Source organism: Anguilla anguilla, chromosome 10 (genome assembly GCF_013347855.1).
Source record: "Anguilla anguilla isolate fAngAng1 chromosome 10, fAngAng1.pri, whole genome shotgun sequence".
NCBI classification, from domain to species: domain Eukaryota; kingdom Metazoa; phylum Chordata; class Actinopteri; order Anguilliformes; family Anguillidae; genus Anguilla; species Anguilla anguilla.
The window spans coordinates 41,993,800-42,008,454 of NC_049210.1; the positions used below are offsets into that span (position 1 = coordinate 41,993,800).

Sequence of the window (14,655 nt, forward strand, 5' to 3'; positions counted from 1 at the left end):
CGGCTAAACCAACACCAATACCAATGGCGTAGTTTCCAGTCAGTAGATCCAGTATTCCTGTGTAAATAAGGAAAAATAAAAATAAAATAAAATACTCCATGGCTTCAGTCTGATAGAGGCTACTCATCACAGCATCATCACCATAGAAAGTGGCTGTGTGTGTAATGTGGTAAATGGTAATGCACTGCATTTGTATAGCGTTTTTATCCAAAGTGCTTTACAACTGATGCCTCTCATTCACCCATTCACACACACACACACACACACACCAACGGTGAAAGGCTGCCATGCAAGGTACCAATCAGCTCGTTGGGAGCAGTTAGGGGTTAGGTGTCTTGCTCAGGGACACTTCGACACGCCCAGGGCGGGGGATCGAACCGGCAACCCTCCGACTGCCAGACAAACGCTCTTACCTCCTGAGCTATTTGTCTATGTGTATTATATAATATATACACACATATATAGATACATACATATATATATACGCACACAGACACATACATACAGACGGGTGACAAATTAAAGGAGAAACCAACATAGTGTCTTTGTAACTAGAGTTAGACTTTTAAAAAAGCACCATTTACTGATGTATTTCCCATAGACCTAAATGCAGTTGTCACTTTAGTCACTGTTCCTATTGAAACACTAGCTGGTAGGGCAGTCTTTGTGACTGAAGCTCCTGCTATCCATGCCCCAGTCACAAACCCCTTCAAAGCTTTCACATCGTAAGACTACATTCTATCATTCACACTGTAAGGCTACCATACCATTCCTAGTCTATGCTATATTCTTAGGCTTCAGTTCCTGCAGTGGACATCCAGCTCACAGAAAGCACTTACCAGAGGAAGGCTTGGAAGGCAGATTAAGCTCAGCGCAGGCTGCAGAGAGAGAACATCATTACACCCAACTGACATGTGATTGCACAATGATTGTTAAATTTCTGCTGCATTCAGCAGAGCTCGCAGACTGGAGCCAGAGCAGGAATACTCACACATATTCCCTGAGGTGAATGTCCCTTCTGCACCTGAGATTCTCCATTCAAAAAGAACGTGCTGGTCAGTCATTAGCACAAGCCAACCGTTAGGCATCCGACAGGGCACATCTGAGTTTAGGTTTCCCGTAGAGCAGTTTGAGATTTCTTTTTTACATAAATTGTCCGAGTTTCCTTTCCATATTGCAGTCGTATCAGTCGCGCACCTCTGGTCCTGGCAAACTGCGCACACTCCTGTGACTTTCCAGGTACAGGATTTATGCATAGATAAGAGAGAAAAGAGCAGGGAAACAAGTGAGAGGTTTAAAAACAAAACAGGGTCTTCTAAATGGAACGGCTCGTTTCTACAGTTAAATGTGAGATTAGACATAAAATGGAATGACCGTTCTTAAATTATAGGAACCCCCCTTGGGGTGGGTGGGAAAGATCTGAAATGCAAGATAACATCTCAGGTCTCATACCTCACACCCACAAGCAAGCTGAAGGTTCTCCACAAGGGGAAGCTAGTGCTACATTAAAGTGGAACTTCACATTAATGACACTGTCCTTGTGCAGTTAATTTCCACAGTAGAAGGAGGGAGAAAGTGCTGACAAAGAAAAAAAAAAGTGGGTAGTTATGTACAGGATTACACTCAGTACTACTTACTTTGTTCAGGAGTCTCATTGCTGTTCACGGGAAATGCCAACAAGTAGGCCACAAGTAGGAGCAGGACAGTATCTGTAGAATAAGTTGCATTTGACTTTAAATTGAATGTTAGTCATTGAACATAATTAATCTCTTTTTTGCCATTTTTCTCCCATTTTCTCCCCAATTTAGTCGTTATACCAATTATCCGTGTGAATCACGGTCCTGGTCGATGCGCTATCCTCTGTTGGTCTGGGGACGGTGTAGACTACCACATGCCTCCTCCGATACATGCGGAGTCGCCACCGCTTCTTTTCACCTGACAGCGAGGAGTTTCACCGGGAGAGCACAACGCGTGCGGAAATTAACTGCACGCGTTTACAACCAAAAACAAACAAAGAAATAAGTACATAAAAATGCAAACAACTCTGAAAACGTACACCATTTCCACATTTTGAAGTCTTGAAGACGAAATGAGGCCTGAGTGTTTCGGGGGTCGCCTTCTGTAGGTCTGCACTTCACTTTCTTCCTCTTCCTGGAGGATACCTTCCTCTTTCCCACTATCCAGTTGGTGAGCTTCACTTGACCTGTCAGTGCGAGAAATACTTCAGAGTTTTCACATAATTCATAAATTCACCCCAAAGTCAGACAGTCAAATGTTGTTTTAGAAAGTAGCACTAACTTAAATTGCTAAAATTGTAACTTTAACGCAACCACTGAACAGCTTTTTGAAATAAAGCCGAAATGTAGGATTTATTTTTTATTTGTAATGTCGAGTGTGGCATCTTTGACGAGAGGCAGTATTGGGATGGCAGGTATGCCATCCCGCCAAGTTACGCCTTGTCGGGGGCATGCCCCATACCTATATAGCACCGAGAGTTTGGCACTTTTCAGGGTTCCCCACAGAAATAACCACAACAGCCACAGGCATATATTAGGACGTGTTTAATAAACATTACCCTGTCCGAGTGCATAAAATGGGAAAATTCGGCACTGGGCGACGATATCGCTACAATTTACCCACTACTCGCGGCTAGGCTAACCAGCCATGGTCTTCTAGTTTTCCCACTAGGAAGAAAATAAGGTTAGCTGACCTTACAATTCATATATGCAAGTGTTTGTGACAAGTTCATGCTATCGGTTAAACGGACATGGAACAACGCAGGTACATATTATATGTTGTGCGCATCTGTGTTGCCGCTTCTCGCCGCCACTTCTTCTCCCTCGCCCTCCAAGCTCTGTGTGTTTCCTAGTTCTGCATTTCATGGAAATCGCTAGATAATATACCGTTCATATTCTTACTCTACAACTCTACATCTTCTAGAGCACTAGCGCATTTGCATCCATTTTTTTATATGTGCAATCGCTCAGCGATCCAAATCGACCTGCTATCCTGCTTCACCCCTCGGCCTTGATCTATGACCCTATCTGCACCGCCTGCTTCTCTCCGGATCCCCTGCTGAGTCTCCTACCCCTGGCTTAATAATAATAATAATAATTATAAAATACATTTATTATTATTATTATTTAGCGCTTTTCATGGTCTCAAAGACGCTTTACAATACATGGTACATACATACAATGAATCACACAATTCAGAGAAAAAAATGAAAAAAAAAAACAGAAAATGCAGTGGGACTAGTGGTGCAGTGGTGGTAGGAGGGGGTGTGAGAGGGGGAAGACAAACATCAAGGGAAGACTAGGGAAAAGAGGTGGGTTTTAAGACTAGATTTGAAGGAGGTGAGTGAGTCTGAGGTACGGATGTCAGGGGGGAGGGCATTCCAGAGTTTGGGGGCGGCAACTGAGAAGGCGCGGTCGCCAAAAGAACGGCGCTGAGAGGGGATGGTGGTGAGGAGGCCGGCAGTGAATGAACTTAACTGTCTGGGTGGCTGGTAGGGGAGCAGGAGATCAGTGAGGTAAGTGGGTGCGAAGCCATTTAGGGATTTGTAAATTAGGAGGAGGAGTTTGAATGTGATGCGTGATGTGACTGGAGCCAGTGTAAATCTTTCAGGATAGGGGTGATGTGAGACCGGGAGGATGTGTGGGACAGTATTCTTGCAGCTGAGTTCTGAACCAATTGCAGTTTGTGTAGGAGGCGGGAGGCAGTGAGGAGTGCGTTGCAGTAGTCCAGTCTGCTGGAAATGAATGCGTGGATGAGTTTTTCTGCATCGGGATGGGTGAGAGAGGGTCTGAGTCTGGAGATATTACATAGATGGAAAAATGAAACCTTGACAGTGTTATTGATGTGCTTTTCAAAGGAGAGGGATGGATTGAGTATGACACTGAGGTTGCGGACCAGGGGGGAGGGGGAGACAGGAGTACCGTCAATGGTGAGAGAGAGGCTGTGTAGTTTTGTGAGCTGGGGTTTTGGTCCGATGAGAATGGTTTCAGTTTTTTCACAGTTGAGTTTAAGAAAATTGTGTTGCATCCAGGATTTGACGCGAGTCAGACAGTTTTCAATGATAGCAGTGGGTGGCTGATTAGTGGATGTAGAGCTGATATAGATTTGGGTGTCATCTGCATAGAAGTGGAAATTGAGACCAAAGCTGTGGAGGATGGGGCCAAGGGGAAGCATATAGATGATGAAGAGGAGGGGACCAAGAACAGAACCTTGTGGGACACCCTGTGTAACAGTGGCAAGATCTGAGGTGTGACCATGGATAGATATGAATTCTGACCTATTTGTGAGGTATGAGTGAAACCAGTTGAGAGATGGGCCAGTGATGCCTAGGTGAGACAGACGGGTGGGGTGAGGAAGATGTTGTGGTTTACGGTGTCAAAGGCGGCAGAGAGATCCAGGAGGATGAGTATGCTATATGCACCAGAGTCAGAGGACAGGAGGAGGTAATTTACCACTTTGGTGAGGGCTGTTTCAGTGCTGTGATGGGGTTGGAAGCCGGACTGAAGGGGCTCAAAGAGGTTATTGTCGGACATGTACGAACGGAGTTGAGAAGCAATAACTTTTTACAGGAGTTTGGACATGAATGGGAGGTTGGAGATAGTTGGAGAGGGTGTTTGGGTCCATGCCAAGTTTTTTTAAGGATTGGGATGACAGCAGCAGTTTTGAAGATGGAGAGGACAGCACAGTGGGTCAGGGACAGGTTAATGAGCTTGGTGAAGCAAGGGCAGAGAGTAGGGAGGCAGGCTTTAATCGGGGCAGTGGGGGCGGGATCTAATGAGCAGGTGGAGGATCTGGCAGAGGAAATGAGTTTGATGAGTGAAGCACTGTCAATCTGGGTGAAGGTAAAACCGGGGGGGGGGAGAAGTTGCGGTGGCAGCAGTAGTAGGGAGTGGTTCATCTAAAGGGGGTGTGGATGAGGTGAGTGTGTGGTGTATGTTGGTGATTTTGGTCTGGAAGAACTCTAGGAAGGAGTTGCAGAGTGATGAGGAGCCAGATGTAGTGTTATTTTCAGGGGGGTTGAGAAGTTTGTTAACAGTGGAGAAGAGGGGCGGGGTCACTTCCAGTCGTCCTCTCTCCACCTTCCTCTTATGTAATGTCCCCTCGCTGATCAATAAAATATCCTGTCATATGTGGAGACGATGTAGAGGAAAGAAAACTAAATGCAATCAAAACACTCGGGTCTCCCGGAAAGTAGTTAGCTACCACTACGGATAACGTTAGCTAGAGTTAAATGCAAGATCTGCCACACAATGTTGTCGCTAGCAAGCTCTTGTAGAAGTCAAAGTCTCTAGCACGCTAGCTACGTAAATCTGTTGCTCTTTTATAATATTGTAAAAGACTAAGGCCTTTTTGTGTAGCCTCTTTTTTTTAAATCTCTGTTTTTTTTATCTTCTGGAGAACTTCCGTTGTGTTGACTGGATATGCAGCGTTTTTCTGTTGTATTTGTTTTCGGAGTTTGTGTTTTTAATTTTGGATCGTTTCTGTATTTGCAGCGTTTTTGCTGTTAATGTATTTGTTTTGGCTTTCTGCAGCACGTTTTTTTAATTTTATTTGCAGCACGTTTCCGTTGTTGTATTTGTTTTGGATTTTCGTATGTGTTTTTGAATTGGCATCGTTTCTGAAGCAGCAGCACGTTTTACCTAATGGCAATGTTTGGGCCGTTGTAGCGCGTTTGGCCTTGTCGGCCACCGTAAAGAATGCCATGCTTGTTGCACCGGAGGAAGGCGAGTGAGTCAACTGTGTAGCGAGAATTGACAGTGAGCAGTTCCAAAGCGCTGTATTGTAAAATTGTCAATGAAACCTGGGGGTGATAAATCCGGTCGTGGTTGCGGGTGTTAAATAGCAACAGTGGTGTAAGAAAACCAAAAAGAAGCGACTGTAGTGTGTCAACAGCCGTAGTATAGCGGGCTAGCCGCAGCTGGCCAGCTAACGTTAGCGAAAAGCTAAGTAAGACGACCGCAATTAACCTGGCTAAACCGAGCCCACGACCAGCCAGCTAGTCAGCACAGCAAGGGAGCAGTAAGCGTACTCACCGTGAAGGCCAGCACAGCAAGCAGCTCGAGGACCGGGCGAGAGAGTGGAGACCGACTCGCTGGAACGGAACCGGGCGGTGAAACAGGCAGCGTCGGATACCAGCCGGGGGGCGGGGGCCGTCAGCTACAGAGTCCGGGGCGGCGGTGAGGCAGACAGGATAGGCAAACCACGGGAAGAAATCAACGGCAAGCGATCATCCAGAAGGGCGAAACAGAGGCTGCAGCAGATGGGCGGATCCGGCGTTTTCCTTAGAAAGACGTGTGAACACAGCCTAACTTTGTTTAGCTACCAAGCCGCGTTAGATACTAACGTTAGTTCAGTCGAGGTAGTCTATCTTTATGTAATGTCAACTAGCGTCGCTGGGTAACGTAACTTAATTCAGTAGCCTACATGAATATCTATGTAAGTTAGCTAGGTTATCGATTTCTTTAGTTGCAAAATAGGCTACATTAGTTATCTTCCCTCTGTCTGCTATCGCTGTTGAGTTATTAACATCCACACGCTACATTAGTTATCTTCCCTCTATCTGCTATCGCTGTTGAGTTATTAACATCCACAATAATTACTCGCTAACAAAAAAAGTTTATAGCCTACTTCATTTATTCTTCGTTGAGGCTTACCTTATCGATGGCTTGCAAGTTGGGAAGACTCAACTGGCTGCTGGCTTGGAGAAAACAGTTCTGCACGTTAGGCTGCTTCGTACTTTCCGCGTATCCGGGAGTGACCTCTTTGGTCCGCCCAGATAAATGTCGTCATCTACCTCTTAAACAGACACAGACACCTCTCGTAGATGACAACATTTAGATTTACACATAGCGGTAGCTATTTTGACGGCGAACACTATGCCTCGTGACAACTGATTTGCATTATCCAAAAAAATCTCAATGCATGTGTCTTGCATATGTTCGCCGTCAAAATAACTACCGCTATGTGTAAATCTAAATCACGCAAATTACCGAATGTTACGCATGTGGGTAGGCTATTTGCGGTTTTAAACCTTTAATGGGCAAACACTTAAAAACACTTATGAAAATTATTTCATTGCTATTTCCTAATATTTTAGGGTAAAAATAACACAATTTCATATTTTTTTTTCCAAAATATGGCTTTTATTTTAATTTTTACAGTTTGTATCTCCCGGGATACATTGCCCATTTAGGGAATAAATTCATAAAATTGCAACAACTTTTAAAACATTGTAAAACATTTGCGATTGCATTTGTAAACATTTGTCTGATATCATTTTTGGTAAACAGCCATTTTTTAAAAACGAAAACTGTCATAAACAGTTAAAAACAAAACAATTCATCCAGTCATAAAACTTGAAACAATCAAGTAAAAGTATGTTTGGTCGTGCTTATTTTGATTTGTAAACACCAGTCTCTTCTAAGCCATTAAAATAAAAACATTTATTTAAAAAAAAAATACAACAGTTTATCTGGTTTAACAGTGGAAACACAAAAGTGAAAATATGCCAACATATTAACGGCTGTGGAAGGTAAGCAGTTGCGAGCATTCTGTCCAGTGACAGTGCAAAGCAGTGATGGCTCGTCCTTTTTCCATAGAAAGCTGTGATAGAAATTCCCTGACATTGATAAGTTACAATTGAATTATTCGTAACTAATTTAATAACATAACATGTAAAATTCAATTAAAATTTACATGTATGATTAAAACAAAGAATTAATAATGTTTAAACTAAGTTATATTGATTTTCTGTGCTTTATAGGCCTCAAAACGTCAGCCTCAGCATTGGAGAAAATCCTTTTTTACCCTTATTTGGGCAATGTATCCTCAGAGATACAGATGGAAGATTTCCTTGACTCTGAAAATGCAATTCAGTATTTTTCAACACAAACATAAAATATTATCTTTAAAAAACAACATTTACAAAAATAACCCCCTCAAGATACAATAAACCTGTAGAAATATATACACTTACCTCAAGGGCACTGACTTTCTTGCTGCCTTCAGCCATCTTCATGTAAAAAGAAATGTAAAAAAATTTTCCCACCGTTTTAACAGTCACATGACAAGGGTACTTAATCCAGCTGGATGCATATTACTAAACGCATATGATACATTACACAATGGTCTGCACAATTAATTGATGGGGTATTTGATTTGATTTGATTTGCACTCATATACAAATTACAAAACAGAACAAATACACTTACTTAAAACAATAGAAAGAGGACTATTGTAAAAAGCGAGATGTTAAAATAAAATGATGAGTATGAGTAAATTGTTTTTAAGTCCCAGCAGGGTCAGGTTCTGCTCAAACGGATCATGGGTTTTCGCATAGAAAAAAATCTTCAGCACCACTGTAAGGACTTATTGCAGGAGGCTGTTTGGTTATATATCCTTACGACTGAAAACCCATGAAAAAGTGTGTATACTAAGTCTGAACTTAGTTTACAAGTTCAAACTTTATTTTTAAGCTTTTATCAGTTAACAATACATAATGGAAGGAGCTTACACTTGTAGGCTTGTTTTACAAGTTTGAAAAAACAAAAAACTAATTGACAGACTCGGCATTAAAATAATTTCAGCCATTTCCAAAGAGTTTCAAAGGATTACCAGCTTAGTTGGAAAGAGAACACTTCCACAATGTTGATCTCCATTTAACAAGGAGCATGTATCATATTCTGTTTTGTACTCCCTCAAGGCGCAGTATGTAGTGTAGGGAAGGAAAGTTGGACTGTCCCTTCATTTTCTTTCTTGAACCCTTGGTTCTGTAAACATCATTCTAAAGCTTAAGGATGTATCTTATTAAAATAAACATTTTATGGCTCGTTTGCCTTGTTTCTTTTGTCACTGTAGGTGGAGTTTCCATCTGAAGGCCCTTTTATTGGGCAGTCAGAGTGCAATTGCAAAGCTGGCAAGGGTCACTGCAATCATCAAGTTGGACTACTATACTCTCCTGCACATTTTCGAAAGACCACGTTATGCGTTATGTAAGACCACGGCTCGAAAGGGCCATAACATAAAGGAGACGAACACAAAATGGGATTGATTAAAAAATGGGTTTATTAAAGTGTCAAAAATACAAAGTGCAGAGTAAAGAAGGAGAAAAGGAAGGGAAAAAGCAGTGGTCAGTAGGACACTTATTCCAGTGCCCTCCTGGTTAAGAGAGAGGATAGGGAGAGAGGTGCAGAACAGGCTCTTTTATAAAGGCACCCCACCCGGTGCTTCTGATCAACAGTAACTGCTGATATGCACACCTGAGCAGATAAGAGTAAGACAAGTCTGGCCAGGACCCAACACTGGTCACACTTTACATCTCTTCTGGTTACACCCAATATTTTAAAGTCTTGGCTCAATTATTAATATGAATGTTAGCCTATGTTTTGGGAGCTTCCATTTTATTGTACTGTGTTTGTGGATGTTAAACAACCCACATTAAGGTTTAAGGTTTATTTTATTTAAGAAAGGGACCGTGCACATTAATAAACACGAGAACTTGGATGCACCATGTAAATGTGCCATACAGGCTAATTTTCATCTGTAGTCCCTGGGCAGGTTGATGGTTTAAGAAACATAAAAGAACATACATAACACATAAGCACAGACAAATGAGTAAAAAAAATGCAAACATTGACAAGAAGATGGGAAAACAAACAAAACAAAACAGGAACAGACCTGCAAAGCACACACGTATGAAACTTGGAGAAGAGAGAAGCAGGTGTTCCAGAAACAAAAAATCCAGGTTACAAAAAAAAAAAAAAAAAAAAAATCAACCAATCAATCAAATTTTATTTATATAGCGCATTTTACAACAGTTGTCACAATACGCTTTACAGACAACCCTAGCCTAAACCCCCACAGGAGCAAGCCTAAGGCAACAGTGGCAAGGAAAAACTCCCTGTGGCAGATGGGGAGAAACCTTGGAAGGAACCAGGCTCAAGGGGGAAACCCATCCTCCTCTGGTCGGCTCAGGGTGCCGACTGGTGACCAGCATGTCAGCCAGTTTATGCAGAAGATATGATATGTGATGTGGCTCAGATGATGGGTGGGGCCGGGTGGCGGTGATGGGGAACAAAGTAACAAAACAGGGTTACTCATAGCCCAACACAAAGTGCTTCACAATAAATAAATAAAAAGGCATTTAAAAGCATTAAAAGAAACAGTGTAAATGAGGAAATAAAATAAATATCAATAAAATTTAAATTTAAATAAATATGTTTTTCAGATTCAAGTGTAGGAACATGTTGTTTGGCACATCATAAACAAATTAAGAGCCGTGCCTGTGGCAAACAGAGTGGAAAAATGTCAGAAATCAGGTCCAGTACTGCAAGATGCAGTGTCATTTCCCACCACCAGGGGTCAGCGGGTCACACAGGAGAATCATCGCAATGTCCAAGTAACCTGTGTGTAAGAGGGGAGAAGGCTCATGTGTCACCAGTTATTTGCAAAGCAGTCACAAGAAAGCATGTCCCCTCTCATAAGGACATACACCCCAAATCATAGGGACAGGAAGACAGAGGAGCCAATAGCAGAAGACGCTTGCCCTCCTCTTGTATGTACAGCAACTATTCTGGATGATTATGTAAAACAGCAGAGTCAATAAACAGGTTAACACCTACCCTGCAGTCCCAACGCTGCCATCCTCCCGATGGACCCCGTTAACGTTTCCATTTGCAACTTCTGCATTCATTAAGAGGCTGCATCTCGATGGTGATCTAATCACGATGCTCAGCGTTATGAGGAGGCACCCTGTTGTTCCCATGATGATGGTCCCTGTCCTGTCCTTGTCCATGGCTGTTACACCTTGAGGAGTAAAGCCGAAATCACATTTTCCCTTGACTGTCAGCAGGAGGTCAACTTAACACGCAAAGCTCTTCACACGTGGAAATAAAATAATCCAGTTCTGACGGCCCGTGTGAGGGACGAGTAGTTCTGAACGGGCAGTTTCTGTGGGCTTTTGGTTCCGCCCTTTACCCTGCCTAAATTAGGGGGGGGGCGCACAACTCCGGTCCTGGAGGGTTGATCCGTGTGCTGGTTTCTGTTCCAACCAATCACCTTCGATTTAGTTTTTACATTACCTGTAAAAAGCCACTATAATCCATATTTTCCCCTCAGGAATTGTGGGTCCACTCCACCACCCCCCCCCCCCCCAATTCATTTTTAAACAATTCATGTCTGCATGACCTAAATACGAAAATGTTCTTTTTGAAAACAACTTACCTCCAAATCAAAACTCCGATGGAGATGATGAAGATGATGAAGATGATGCCGATGACGATGCCTTTTTTGTCCGCCACTAGGATGAGAACCAGGATAAGAACAACAATCAATTAGTGGACACATTTGACTTTAAACTCAACTTAAAAGATTGCAAACTGAAAGCACTGTAGAATCACTCAGATCACTGAACTCTTCAGTGAATATGCAGGTACTGAAATGTAATACTAGTGTACAGCACCTACATTACAATCACTAAGCAGATGCCCTTATCCAGAGTGACTAACAGAAGTGGAGAACATCAGTGTTAGTAAGACAGATGTGCAATATCACCAAGAACGCACATAAGGCTACAGATATGGAGGTGCAAACATTTCAGTGCTCAATATAATTGGTTTGTATATTCTAGAACACTGAAATGCTTGCACAGGTATGGAGGTTGCAAGTTTGAATCCTGGAGACACAGTAGCTGTAGGGAATTTAATTTTACCTGAATAGTTTGGAGCTGCAGGAGTGGGCGTGTTGTGGATGGGAGCTTTGATCACTGGGGCCAAGTCTGGTATTCCAGCGCAACCAAGAAGATAAAAACCAAAAAAAAAAAAATTTCCATGGCTTTACATTCTGATAAAGGCTACCCCATGTGATTTCAAGCTTATGAAAACAAATCAAACTATATTTTCCTAAATGTATTTATGGAAATTGGGTGAAATGAGAAATTATATGAAAACCCTTCAGTTCTGAGCTTTGCTCAGGCTGATAACTTGTGTATAATACATGTACAATACATGTTTAAAGATAGCCAATGTAAGGCTACGCTATATCATTCACACAGAAAGGCTATATTCTATCATTCAAGCTGTAAGGCTACATTAAAGCATTCACACTAAGGCTAGACTATACCCTTAGGCTCCAGTGTGAATGACAGTTCCTGTAGCAGAAATAAAGATGCACTTACCGGGGGAAAGAGTGGAACTGGAAGGCAGATTAAGATCAGCGCAGGCTGCAGAAAGAGAACATCATTACACACAACCGACATGTGATTGCACAAATGATCACTACACTGCACACAGAGAAGTCGGATAGCTGTGCAAATAGCATTTATTGCATCCAGTCCTAGACACCTTTATTGGAGGAGAAATTAAAGAATTCCAAGCAGATTTGGGCGTGGCTTAAATCTCCCTTCATGCATCTTACTGCAGTGACTGGAGAGGGAAAAAAAAGCACAAATGCACTCGCACAGTTCAATTCCAGCTGCCTTCAGCATTTTGATGAACAATCCATGACTAGTACTGCATTTTAAGTTTTGATTTTTACAACATGGTTATCTGCCAGCTTTCCAGATCCTTCCGTCCCACCCACTCTACACCACAACAGCAGAGCTAACAGACTGGAGCCAGAGCAGGAATACTCACACGAAATATGTGAGTTGAACGAGTGTGGTTTATCACGAGCGTTCACCCCTTCAAATTGAAGGCGGTTGTCAGCCAGTAGGACGAGGCTACCATTAGCCATCTTACAGGGAGCATCTGGCTTTAGATTCTCCATGGAGCAGTTTTGGATTCCAGTTGAGGAGTTTTTTTTTTGGCCAAATTGCTGTGTCGCTGCCTGCTACGTAGATTCTTCTCACACCAGTTGCGCAGTCCTTTTCCAAGCAAACTGCACACATTCCTGTGACGTGAAAACAGGAAGTCTTACTTTCCAGGGACGGGGTTTATGCATAGATTAGAGAGAATAGCATCAGGGATAGGATGAAGATGCAAAGATATGCAAGATAATCAAAACAGGAAATGGAGGGAGGAGAAATAACACACAGGGACAACCATTCTACAAAAGGGTGGGGGGGGGGGTAACAAAACAGGGTCTTCTAAAATGGAATAGGTTTTTTCTAGTTATGAGATTTATCCATAAAATGAGAAGATTTGGTCTTAAATAAGATACAGAAATCCCCCTCTGGGTCGAAGAAAGAAAAACCTGAAGTGCAAGATAACATGTCGCTCGCACGCACGCGCGTGGAGAGACACAGTCCAGACAGAATGACACCTCTCAACAGTTCATGCAGTAGGCATCTCAACACTTTTTAAGGGCAAATCTTAATAAAGCATGGCCAACTGCCATACAGCGGAAGCCACTTTAATACCTTTAATTTAATTCCTTTTCGTGTCACTTATCATAATTATCCATTAACTGAGGTGATAGCACTTATTAATATATTGTTAGTAGCCTGTTTGGTTACATAAAGTTTTAGATGCAAAGCACCTCATGGACTTGGCTTGTAACTCACTCGCGCACGCACTCATTCATGTTTAGCAAGCTGAACGTTCTCCACAAGGGGAAGCTAGTGTTACATTAGAGTGGAACTTCACATTAATGACACTGTCCTCGTGCAGTTCATTTCCACAGTAGAAGGTCGGCAAGGTGACAAACTTCTCTTCTTGGAGGGAGAAAGTTGACAAGAAGAAAAAAAAACCTTAAAGTGGGTAGTTGCATAGGATTACACTCGGTACTACTTACTTGGTGTTGGAGTCTCCTTGCTGTTCACAATAGGGGGCAATGCCAGTAGGAGCAGTACATAAAATGCAAACCACTCCAAAAACGTACTAAATTTCCACATTTTGAAGTCTTGAAGACGAAATGAGGCCTGAGTGTTTCGGGGGTCGCCTTCTGTAGGTCTGTACTCCCCTTTCTTCCTCTTCCTGGAGGACACCTTCCTCTTTCCCGCTATCCTGTTGGTGAGCTTCACGTGACCTGTCAGTGCAAGCAATACTTAAGAGTTTTCACATCATTCATAAATTCACCCCGAATCAGACAGTGCTACTTCCTAAAACAATATTTGACTAACTTAAATTGCTAAAATTGTAACCTTAGTGCAACCACTGAACAGCGTTTTGAAATAAAGCTGAAATGTAAGCCACATTTATTAGTAATTTCGAGTGTGGCATCTTTGACGAGAGGCAGTAGTCTACTTTTGGGGTACGTGTGACGACCACACCAGAAAGACTAACGCATTTTTTTTCATATTTACTCGAGAGAACTGTCCGTAACACATTTAAATACAAGTCCTGTAAAAAATACACATAATAAACTGTCTAAATAAGGAAAAAAAACAACTTCATACATATACATTTCGTTATATTAATACAGATTCTTTAACAATATCAACTTGGACGAGAACAATTACATTTTTTCTACACAACTAGGTACAGGATGTTACAGATATTTCGCCTATTTTATATAGGCTACAGTTGCAAACTGTTGCAAGCTATGTTCACGTTTCGCAGTCTATCGCGCGAGCCCATAGTCGGACACTTTCCCAAAACCTGACATGGCTATTGTCCCACACAGCACACGTGAAATAGATGGCCGAGACTACACTAGTCAAATACACTTCACACCTTTACATGCCTACAAAGCAAAAAGGTA

The 14,655-nt window shown here is 42.2% G+C and overlaps 2 protein-coding genes across 2 annotated transcripts in view; both read right to left on the bottom strand.

Moving 5' to 3' along the window:
• Positions 1-14,655, bottom strand: part of LOC118206369 — a 29,218-nt gene that overhangs the window by 13,791 nt on the left and 772 nt on the right. The window lies entirely within an intron of this gene.
• LOC118206370 overlaps positions 10,309-14,655 on the bottom strand; it is a 44,538-nt gene continuing 40,191 nt past the window's right edge. Inside the window, exon 10 of the mRNA XM_035379008.1 lies at positions 10,309-10,419. The gene's annotated coding sequence lies outside the window, so the exon portion shown is untranslated. The remainder of the gene's footprint in view (positions 10,420-14,655) is intronic.